We start from the raw sequence: 12874 nt of genomic DNA on the forward strand, positions 1-12874 counted from the left end.
GGAGCTCATATGGCCGTCAGCCAACCATGAGTGGAACCACCTTCGTCTGCAAGATTTTAAATCTGTTGCAGAATATAACCATGCTCTTCATAGCATTTGTTCTAAATTGAAATTTTGTGAGAAAGAGCCCTCTGAAGCAGACAAGATAGAGAAGACTCTATCTACCATGCTTCCAGAGGACAGGATATTGCATCAGCAGTATCGCTCTAATAATTTCCAGAGATATTCTCAACTCATGCACACATTGACCCAAGCAGAAAAGCATCATGAGCTTCTTCTAAAGAATGCTCAGCAGCGCCCTCCTGGGTCTGCCCCTCTGCCTGAGGTACATTTCAATGTGCATAAGACTGAGAATAAGAAAGGATTCAAGAAAAACTTCAAGAATCCTCCTGGACCTCACAAATTCAAGAAGAACAAATTCCACAAGAAAGGTAAAGGAAAAGGAAAAGGAAATGGCAAGCCTCTACCATCTAAGGGCAACAGAGCTTGCCTTAAATGTGGTACTGAGGGCCATTTTGCTAGGGACTGCACTTGCCCTAAGCACCTTGTTCTTTTGTATCAACAATCCCTAAAGAAGCCAAAGTCTGATAAGCCTGGTTTTGAGGCTCATTTCAATTCTACTGAAGCACCAATTGAGGTTGGAAGTTCTTCACTGGCTTCTGGTGACCTGAAGAACACTCTTGCTAAAGAGCACCTCAATGTGGTTGACAACAAGCCTCCACTTCTACAAGAAGATGAATCTGATGATATGATCATTGAGTATATGTCAAAGGATCCATTTGGAGATTTGGCATAAATCTCTCATGCTTGGAGATTTGATCATGATCACCGTGGCTTGTGTGGTTGTTCTATACTGTCTTTATAATGTTGTTGTAATAAGTAGAGGTATACAATCTCATGTGTTGAGATGTAACACACTCTACAAGACCAGTGTTGGGTCCTGTGTGTAGTGCGAACTCATTGGATGAGTCGCCATACCATTTATGTAATATTGTTTCGACATTGTGATATTTAAATATCATGTTATGTATAGTACTATGTTGCATCACACACATTCTTATTCAGAATTTTTATTTATGTATAGATGCATAATGATGACAACTCGACGGAAGAGGAATTATGCCTTGTGGACAGTTGTACCACAAACTCTATACTTAGGGAGATCAAATACTTTCAGACTCTTAAGAAAAGAGATGGGAAAGTTTTGACCATCGCCGGACGCGATGCTGTGATAGTTGGCTCTGGTCGAGCAACTATTACACTCCCCATGGGTACTGAAATTGTGATCGAGGATGCATTATTGTATCCTGATTCTACACGTACCCTCCTAAGTTTTAGAGATATCCGGCAAAATGGATTTCATATTGAAACCCATGATGAAAATCAAGAAGAGTTTCTCTTCTTGACCAAGCCGAATAAATATGGCAAGCGCATATGCGAGAAAATTCCATCACTCACGTCAGGGTTGTACTATACATATATTAAAAGCAATGCACATGTTGCATACAAGGTAATTTTCCAAGATGTTGATGCATTCCAAATTTGGCATGATCGACTTGGTCATCCTGGCGTAGGGATGATGAGGAAAATTACAGGCAATTCAATTGGCCATAATCTGCCCACAACAAGTTTTCCCAAATCTCAGAATTTTGTTTGCACCGCATGTGCAACTGGGAAACTTATTTTGAGACCATCATATCTCAAAATTAAAGTTGAACCGCTTAAATTCCTTGAAAGGATTCAAGGAGATATTTGTGGGCCCATTATGCCAACTTCTGGGCCGTTCAGGTATTTCATGGTACTGATTGACGCATCTACTAGATGGTCACATGTGTGTTTACTATCAACACGCAACCATGCATTTGCCAAGATAATGTCTCAAATTATCAAGTTAAAGGCAAATTTTCCTGAACATCGGATTAATTCAATCCGAATGGACAATGCTGCTGAATTCAAATCTCAGGCATTCAATGATTATTGTATGGCGCTGGGGATTCAAGTACAGCACTCGGTACCGTATGTCCACACCCAGAATGGTTTGGCTGAGTCACTAATCAAGAGGATTAAACTCATAGCAAGGCCATTATTGATGAATTGCAAATTGCCTTCGTCGTGTTGGGGTCATGCAGTTCTGCACGCTGCTGACCTTATACAATTACGACCAACTGCATACCATTCAACATCCCCAATACAAATGGTACGTGGAAATCCTCCAAGTATTTCCCATTTGCGTAAATTTGGATGTTGTGTATACATTCCAATCTCACCACCTCATAGAACAGCTATGGGCCCACACAGGAAAGTGGGGATCTATGTGGGATTTCAATCTCCGTCGATCATTAAGTATTTAGAACCCTTAACAGGGGATCTATTTACAGCCCGTTTTGCTCACTCTATTTTTGATGAGGAACATTTCCCGGCATTAGGGGGAGAATTTAAGTACCAAAAAGAATGCCAGAAAATAAATTGGAATACTCAATGTGTTCCAGGTTCTGATCCACGTACTTCAGAAACTGAACTGCAAGTTCAGAAAATTATACATTTGCAAAGACTTGCAAATGAACTGCCAGATGCATTCACTAATTACAAAGGTGTCACTAAATCATTCATTCCTGCTAGGAATGCACCAGAAAGAGTGGAAGTACCGAATAAGGCCACTCAACTCCTAGAGAGGAGAAGTATGGTGAATAAGCGCTGTTCTGTTGCTAAGAAGCAAAGAACAATAGTGAATGCAAAAGGACACCAATATGATACAATGTATCATGTGGATTGTGATGATCCACAACCCAGCTCGGATGTGCACATAACCGAGGCTGGGACATCGGAAAATCCTGGACACATCAATTTGGGAAATTCTGATGAGTCTCTAAGGAATGATGAAATTGCCATCAACTATGTTGAGACTGGTGAAACATATGATAGAAAAGCTACCAATGTCGACATATATTTCTCCGAGCAGATTGCTGCGGACCTTCAAAATGATCTAGATCCAAAGACCATGGCAGAGTGCAGTAAGCGCTCGGATTGGATCAAATGGAAGGCAGCAATCGAAGCGGAGTTAGCCTCGCTTTACAAAAGAGAAGTTTTCTCTATTGTAATACCTACACCACGTGATATCTTCCCTGTGGGATATAAGTGGGTTTTCATTCGGAAACGAAATGAAAATGGTGAGGTAGTGAGATACAAAGCAAGGCTAGTAGCACAAGGGTTTACGCAAAGACCCGGCGTTGATTTCAACGAAACTTATTCACCAGTCATGAGTGCAATAACATTCCGATATTTAATATCTTTGGCAGTGCAAAATCGTCTATCTTTGCAGTTGATGGACGTAGTGACCGCATATCTTTATGGGTCACTGGATTCTGATATATACATGAAAGTTCCTGATGGAATAGATGTACCGAATCCAAAGGCAAAGCGCAACATGTATTGTGTAAAGTTGCAGAAGTCATTATATGGCTTAAAACAATCGGGAAGAATGTGGTACAACCGATTGAGTGAATTCCTTTTACGTAAGGGATACACGAAAAATGATGATTGCCCGTGCGTCTTCATCAAAAGATCCAAAGTAGGATTCTGTATCATATCAGTTTATGTTGATGACCTTAACATCATAGGAAATAAACTTGATATTGATGAAGCACGTCATCATTTAACGACGGAATTTGAGATGAAGGATTTGGGTAAAACCAAATTTTGCTTAGGTCTACAACTTGAGCATTTACCTTCTGGAATCCTTGTACATCAAAGTACATATACCCAAAAGGTATTGGAAAAATTCAATATGCATATGTCTTATCCTTCAAAGACTCCTATGGTGGTCAGATCTTTGGATTTAAAGAAAGATCCATTCAGACCACGGGATGATGAGGAACAGACATTGGGACCGGAGTTCCCATATCTCAGTGCTATTGGTGCATTGATGTATCTTGCTAACAATACCCGGCCGGATATTGCTTTTGCAGTAAATTTGTTAGCAAGGCACAGTTCTGCTCCAACGAAAAGACACTGGGTTGGCATTAAGAATATTTTCAGATACCTAAATGGCACAAAGGATCTAGGACTCTTTTACAAGAGAAGTAATGATCCTAGTTTAATTGGGTATACAGATGCTGGCTATTTATCTGATCCCCACAATGGCCGATCGCAAACAGGATTCGTATTCTTACAAGGTGGAACTGCCATATCGTGGAAATCGTCTAAACAGACTTTGGTGACCACGTCCACTAACCATTCTGAAATAATTGCATTATTTGAAGCATCACGTGAATGTGTATGGCTTCGTAGAATGGTGAATCATATACTCACAACTTGTGGTATTGGTTCTCTTGACTCACCAACAATTATTTATGAAGATAATTCAGCTTGTGTTGTTCAGATGGATACAGGTTATATCAAGAGCAATATCAATAAGCATATTTCTCCTAAACTGTTTTATCCCCATGAACTTCAGGAAAAAGGGGATATAAACATCTTGCAAACAAAGTCTTGTGATAATCTTGCAGATCTATTCACAAAGTCTCTACCATACTCTACATTTCAGAAATGTGTTGAGGGGATTGGTATGAGAAGACTTAAGTGCTTGCAAGGTTCAGGGGGAGTAATTCCCCATGATATATAACCCGTATTGAACCATCATATTACACTCTTTTCTTTGTATGAGTTTTGCCTTGCTAAGGTTTTCTCATTCAAAGTTTTTAACGAGGTAATATCAACAAAGCTATATGCTTCATCATTGATTTTCCCCACAGGGGTTTTTATACATGATGATTACAAGCATATTTTTCTTTTGGAGACAATGTGAGATTATTCTCATTATCCAAAAGATATTGTGTACTCCTTATTTTTCCCACAGGGTTTTTGAGGAGATCAAATATTGGATGACAACTTGCAGATGATCAAATGTATTTGGGTTGATCAAGGGGGAGTGTTACAAAAGGTTTCACATGTGATCAATCCCAACTGGTGGCAGTTGTTGCCTAAGGGTCGCACCCCTTGGGGACCCTGTGTACTACACTGTATATACATCTATCTCTGCAATAAAGAAACTCTCCTCTGTCATTTTGTCTCTGTTGTTTTCCATTCACCACTGAGCACTGCAATAGATTACAACATGGACAAAGCAGTTTGTAGTTGGTCGCCACGAGGGCAATTCCGGCACGGAATAAAAAGAAGAAGAAGAAAGGAAAAAATGTAGCTGGCTGTTTAGTAGGTTGCTATATTTGTTAGTGACGGTACATTTCTTTAGCGGGCGTGTTACCTCCTCTGTTCCGATTAATACATATTTAAAAAAAACTTTAGAAATTACTCGATAAAATCGGTGAGCCAACGTGTGTAGACAGCATGCTAAATAGATGCCAGTAATTTTTTGTAGTAGTGTTCAACAAGCCTCCTTAAGTGGTAGATGTATAACTGATGTACACTTGATTCGGTTTTTTATTTATTTATTTATTTATAGGTAGCCGTTGGACGTGGACCACAAAAAGAAGAAAAACTCGTGTGCTTGCATGAACGCACGAGAGCTGCAACGTTGAGAGGGACGAGGAGCAAGGGTGTATAGGAAGAGCCAAACCCATCGTCTGACTATTAGCACTGGCCTACGTGGCGTGTAGAACACCAAAACCAGCAAAAGGAGGCATGGCAGCCTACTACCTCTACCTAGCACCGTTAGCTGATCGCAAATCGCAGCGAAGAGAAAATGATACGCGCACACCCATGCCATGCCGTGCGTGAGCGTGACTGCCCTGGCCCACACTATCTGGCGCCGGTCAGCCGGGCGGTGGTGTCTGGTGTGTGCTGTGTACGAGGTCCGGTCACTGACATATGGAGGGGAATTTGGGTGGACCCACCTGTCGGTTTCAGTGTGGTTGGGGACCTTGGGTCGGAGAAACGGGGTGCTTGTTGGCTATGCAGGGCTGGGCTGCCCCTGCTTGCAGTGCAGGGATCGCGGTAGTTAAAGCGAATTTAAAGCGTGTAAAGGTCGTGATGGAGAGACGAGAGAGGGGGAGGGAGGGAGTGTCTGTGTGTAAGAAAAAAAAAAGAGAGGAGAAAACGAAAGGGAAATGTTGAATGGATCTTGGTCGTGATCGATGACGAGTCCAGCCTTTTCGATGAGCAGAGCACAGCAGTGGGCCCAACGTTTTAGTCCTTGTGTAGTTGTGTGTGTGTGGGGTATATACATCTACACACACGTTTCGTTTATTGTTTTCAGCTCTGCTTGTTTTATAGCGATATATGATTGGGACTCCGACTACTTAATAATTCGCCCGGCTAGTCTTAAGTCAAAATATCTCCTGTTTTTTAGATAGTAGTTTCGAGCGACGATCTTGGATTCTTGGACAGGCGATGAATTAGTGCAACTAAGAGAAGAGCTCACGAAAGATAGCTTAGACAAACAAACAAAAACAAAATCTGTAGCTAAATAACAAGGACATTACATTTGTCGTGGTTGCAACGAGTCGGGTCCAAATCGATGTGGGCCGTTTGTGGGTGGGCCTGGGCCGTGGGTGGGTGTGCTCGTAGGTCAAATTCTCAGGAGATCGGAAGAGGCATGCCTGCAATAAAAAAGAGAGAGAGAGACCCAACAAACCATATGGTTGTGGTGGCTGGAAGGTTGAACAGAGCGGTCTGTACGATACGTTAGAATCGTGGCTGGAATCCCTGCATCTGGCCGTCAATCTCACTTGGACTTGTTCGGTTACATCAATCTAAATGGAGTTTCCTTCAATCCCCTCTGAATTGGTGTAACCGAACATACCAGTTAGTAGAGGTTTGCCAAAAAGGGATAGTACTGTACTGATGACCGAATTTTTTGTTTTTCAGCCCCTTTGGAGACAAAAAATTACGTTTGGACCCCCAGAAATTCAATTTGCACGTTTGGACCCGAAGCTCGGCGCCATAGGCTATGGCGCCGAGCGCGGTGACGTGGCAGTCGTCGTGGCACCTAGCTCGGCGCCACAGATCTTGGCGCCGAGCTAGGAAATACCCGCTGCCGCCGTTTCTCTCTGCGCGTTTCTTCTCAGTTCTCTCTGCGCAAAATACCACCGCCGCCGTTCCCGACCGCACCGCCCGTTCGCTTCGCCGCCGGTCGCCCGCCCAGCTCCCTGCCTGCCGCCGCCCCGCCAACTGATTTCGCCGCCAACGGATTTCGCCAACGGATTTCGCCGCCGCCGCACCGGCTCGCGAGCTCGACCGCCCGGAGTTCGCCGCCGCACCGGCTCGCGAGCTCGGCCGCCCGGAGTTCGCCGCCGCCGCCCGGAGCTCGCCGCCCCCGCCCGGAGGTCAAGCCGCCGCCCGGAGCTCCGCCAACGGTCGGCCACCGCGCGCTACGGTTGGCCACCGCCAGTTATTTTTTTAATTTATTAGTTTACTAAATTCTTAGTGATTATATAGTTTAGTGTATTCTTAGTAAATTTCTTAGATTAATTTCTTAGTTTATTAATTTCTTAGTTTAGTAAATTCTTAGTGATTATATAGTTTAGTGTATTCTTAGTAAATTTCTTAGATTAATTTCTTAGTTTAGTAAATTTCTTAGTTTAGTGTTTAGTAAATTCTTAGTGATTATATAGTTAGGATTTTGTTTAGCGCATTGATATTACATGTTTTCTGTGTTGGCAACCATCGTGTTGTCGTTTATTCGCAGGTTCTATAAACATCACTTTACAGGGGAGGTGCTGTCAAATTTTTTACTGACAATAGGTTTTTTTGTACGTAGGTGTTCGTCCGACTTGACCTTCTCCACCGTTAGCTGGACTCGTACGCGTTCTCAGGTATACAATGTTTTCGTACATTATTTATAGATTATGTAATTTCGTTTGATGTGTTCATTTTATATTTACTATATAGTTATTAGTTAATATATATTTATTACTTAGTAAGTTAGTAGGCTTAAGTATATAGCCATTATTGAGTTAGTAATCCATTTTTGTAATAGATGGACAGTCTAGTAACACTATACCATGGAGGAAGGGTGGAGATAGATGCTTATGGGAGTGTTACTTTTTATGGTATGAAGATCGTGACCATGTTGTTCGATGAAAGACCATCTTTCGACAAGCTTTTGGCTCGAGCTTGTGAGGAGATTAGTTGCGACATAAACGACCCTAGAATATCAATTCAGGGTTTGTTGTCCCATATTACATATGGAACAGTTGTCCGACGGTTGATCTCCATTACCTCAGAAGATGATTGGGTGATATATTTAAGAATTGTGAAGACGATGGTTCCACCATGTTTGGATGTGGTTGTTCAAAAGTTACCTGTTATTCATTGCGAAGGTCCAGTCGGGTTATCTCCACAAATGCCAAATGCATCTCGTATTGAAGCTCCTTTGGTAGAGCTTCATGAAGAAGTGGTTGTTGTGCCCGATGCTCAATCGGGTCCGCACGAGTATGGGATTTCTCGTCCTATTCCTGGCGTTTGTGGGGCTTCTAATGCGGTGGTACCCCCCCAAGAGATCCCATTGACCCAGGATCCAGTTCACGATCATCCTAGTAAGTGTCTTCGACACATTGTTCGTATCCATCATTATTTCGTTTGATTAGACTTTTTAATGTGGTTTTTCTTGCTCCGACCCGATGCAGGATCTCCACATATCGATAATGCTGATGTTCAGATTGATGTGCCTGTGTCATATAATATGGACAACATATGCAGGGCATCCAATAGTGTTGATGTTCAGATTGAGGATGAGGAGGAGCCATATGAGGCTGCACGGGCCTAGCTTAGATTCTGATGATGACCGTCCGGTTCAAGAAATGACCGAGCAAGAAATTGAACTCATAAGACGTTTGTGTCCGGAGCGAGACCCTGCAGTACATGAATTTAGCAGTTTAAGTCATTCCACCCGTGCGTATGCTGAAGGACGTGACGATGAACTGCTAGAGGCTCCGGATAACGCCGACAGCATTGAGATTAAGGTTGGCTTACTTTTCAAGGATCTGTCTACACTGAGACGATGGCTACAGGAATATTCTGTGAACCGGAAGAGGCCGTTCAAGGTGAGACATTCGTATGCACAGCGTCGTTACACTGTTGTGTGCGAGGTGCCAGAATGTAATTGGAGGGTATGTGCCCGAAGGCAGAAGGACACCGGAAAGTTTAAGATCACCAAAATTGTAGGTCCACACACTTGTGCCCAGACAGAGCTGAGCTCTAAGCATCGTTAGTTGACATCTACCCTGATTGCGAAAAGGATATTGGGCATATTGAAGGGTCAGCCAAACTTGAAGGTGAAGTCAATTATGACCATGACTTCGGAGCTGTTTGGTTACAGGATCAAATATGGGAAAGCATGGAGGGCAAAGCAGCGAGCATGGAAGATGATATACGGGGATTGGGAGGAGGGTTATGAGAAGTTACCAGCATTGTTCAATGCAATGAAAGCAAAAACCCAGGCATGCATTACGAGTACATCCCCAAACCTAATGAATGGAGGAACGACAAAGAGATATTTTTTCGTGCTTTCTGGTGTTTCTCGCAGTGCGTAGAGGCCTTCAGGCATTGTCGTCCCGTGCTCTCTATTGATGGTACTTTTCTGCTTGGGAAGTATAAGGGCACATTGTTGGTTGCCATATCATGCGACACAGACAACGCATTGGTTCCTTTGGCATTTGCTTTGGTGGAGATGGAGAACATAGATAGTTGGTCTTGGTTCTTGCGGCTTGTACGCATCCATGTCGTAGGCCCTGGACGCGAGGTTGGTGTCATATCTGACAGACACCAAGGTATTCTTAATGCAGTGCAAGAGCAGATTCCTGGCTACGCACCCATGCACCACAGATGGTGCACTCGACATCTAGCAGAAAATCTTCTTCGAAAGGATCATAGCAAGGCTAACTTCCCCCTTTTTGAGGAGGTATGTCGACAGTTGGAGGTTTCGTTTTTCGAGGATAAGTTGAAGGAACTAAAAGATGCAACAAATGCTGAAGGTAAGAACTGGATTGCTGGATTGCTGAGGGAACCGCACAAATGGACAAGGGCCTATGACGAAGGTGGCTGGCGGTTCGAGTTTCAGACTAGCAACATGGCCGAGTCATTTAACAGTGTGCTCAAGGGTATACGGGGCATGCCAGTCAATGCTATAGTAACATTCACTTTTTATAGGCTTGTGGCTTGGTTTAATGATAGACACGCGCAGGCCAAGGCAATGCAGACCCGAGGGCAGAGATGGGCACCTAAACCAACATCACACCTTAATAATGCAAAGGAACGTGCCCATAGACATGAGGTACAATGCTTTGATGAGGAGCTGGGTAAATACGAGGTAACAACACTAGGCGACATAACTTCGGACGGTGAGGTGCGACCTTCGAGGACACATGTCGTGTTACTTGATGCATTCTGGTGCGGATGTGGTAAACCTAGACAATACCATTTTCCATGTTCTCATTATGTTGCGGCCGCACGTCATCGTAACTTTGCATTTGAGAGCAGAATACCTTATGAGTTCAGTGTAGAGAGCTTAGTACGTACCTGGAGCCCTCGTTTTGAGCCATTTCTTGATGAGTCACAATGGCCAACGTACACCGGTCCGGTATACGTTGCTGATCCAGCGCATCGATGGGACAAACGTGGTAGTAGGAAAAGGAGCCGGTGCAACATGGTTATGGATCAGGTTTCCGGTCGCAGTAGGAGAGGACGAGCGTCCCCCTTTCTCGTGGACCCAGAGCAGAATGAATGCGGAAAATGCGGTAGACTTGGCCACAACTCACGTACATGCATTTGGACACTTAGTCAGGTGTGATATATTTTTTTATACACAAATTTTATTCTAATATGTCGATGTTTTTGTTACACTTTGTACACAACTTATATTCTAATATGTTGATATCTTAATTTGCAGGATGGCGCAGTTCCACTTGCTGGACCCTCACTACGACGAGCACCACAAGGACCGTCTCACCGCAGAGGGAGAGGTAATATTTTGTACATAAATTAAATTTTCGAATTAATATATGCGACCTATATTTGACTAATGAAAATTCTTTTGATTGCTAGGTGTTGCCCGTTCTGCGGGTCCGAACCCACGACCGGTTTCTGGAGGAGATGAGGTACGATGAGAGGTACACTCCTCTCCTACAGAGGGCTGGCTTGGACGTCTTATCGTACCAGGTCCGCCGTGGGCTGCCCACTTTCAACCCAGCGGCGTTGATGACTCTGGTCGACAGGTAAAGACTTCTCTAGTTGTTTAATATTTACAATTATCAAATCTACTTTGCATACTAATGATTTTGTATTCTTTTGTCTTCCAATAGGTGGCGGCCAGAGACTCACACTTTCCACCTTCCCTGCGGTGAGATGACCGTGACGCTTGAAGATTGCTAGAAGATTCTTGGTCTCAGCATTATGGGTCGTCCAGTGACCGGTCAGGCATCACCAGGCGGTTGGAGGCAAAGGGTGGAGGCCTTTCTTGGGAGACTGCTTCCGGATGAGCTACGAGGTAGCCACAACACCGGAGTCCCACTGACCTGGCTTAGGTAGACCTTTGGGCAGTGTCCACCTGGTGCAGATGAGCAGACGGTTGGATACCATTGTCGAGCTTGGATTCTCCATCTCTTTGGTTCAGTTCTTTTTCTAGACGCGACAGGCGACAGCGCGTCATGGATGTTTCTGCCCTGCCTGACTGACTGGGATACGACCGGAGGTTACAGCTGGGCTTCAGCAGTGTTGGCCTTCCTGTACAGGCAACTTTGCGAGGCTTGTCGTCGTTCGTCGAGGACCGCCAGCTTAGGTGGATGTGTCTACCTACTACAGCTGTGGATGTGGGCACACATACCCGTCGGGCGACCCAGAGAGTTTCCTCCTCGTGAGTGGTTCGTGGTAGCCGGACATCGGCTTAAGCCCACGGCTGCTTACCTGGGACCAGGTCGAGGAGCCATTCGCACGACACCAGCGTGCTTACGTGGAGTACTCAAACGAGCTCGACGCACTTACTCCTTCGATGGTGAGTTGTCTCCTTTTATCTTTTTACATGTGCTTTCTACTTTTATCGCACGACACCAGCGTGCTTACATGGGCTTTCTAAAACTTTTGCAGGTGACTTGGCAACCGTATCTTGATCCATATTTCGCCAGCATACAGTTGAGCAGCATGTGCTCAATAGACGAGGACCTCTACCTCATGAGGTGTCCCCTCATCTGTTTTTATGCTGTTGAGTACCACCTGCCCCACAGAGTTGCTCGACAGTTCGGATTGCGCCAGGAGTTTCCGGTGGAGCCATTCTCGACTTCAATAGAACTTCATAAGTGAGTTACTACATGCACTTGTTATTCTAACTAATAATTGAAATATCAGTTAGTCGCTAATATATGGTTCTAACTTTTGCAGGTTCGACAGACAGAGACAGAAGAAGGTCACGGACTTCGAGACGCACCATCATGATTACATTGATGAATGGGAACAGCAGGGGGATCTTAACTATGAGAATGACCAGGCGCACACAAACTACAACTTCCGGAGGTATTTGATTTGGTATTCTGGTGTGACTAGGTGCAAGCTGAAGGGACAGTGGACAGCTGCAGACTACACCGAGCAAGAATCGTGAGACGACGAAGACACAGCTTTCGACATAGCTGCTCGGCACGGGTCCCAAATTGAGGCTGCTCCAATCCTTGATAGAGTGGTAACTATTTCTTTACTAAAATTAGAGATTTCAATTCAATGTTTTATGTCTAGTTTTGAGCATCCTAATGTCTTAACTTGTGATAGGGAAACTCTATGCTCGTATCTGTTGTTGAACTCGAGCGTATCTCACAGAGAACTTCAGATACTACTACGCTATCGTTACTATCAGTGAGTATCAATGTCTAACAGAAAACTTGTTTATTTGTATGTTGTAACATATGTCTTTAACTAGTATTTCGATTACAGAGGG

Source organism: Zea mays, chromosome 7 (assembly GCF_902167145.1).
Source record: "Zea mays cultivar B73 chromosome 7, Zm-B73-REFERENCE-NAM-5.0, whole genome shotgun sequence".
NCBI classification, from domain to species: domain Eukaryota; kingdom Viridiplantae; phylum Streptophyta; class Magnoliopsida; order Poales; family Poaceae; genus Zea; species Zea mays.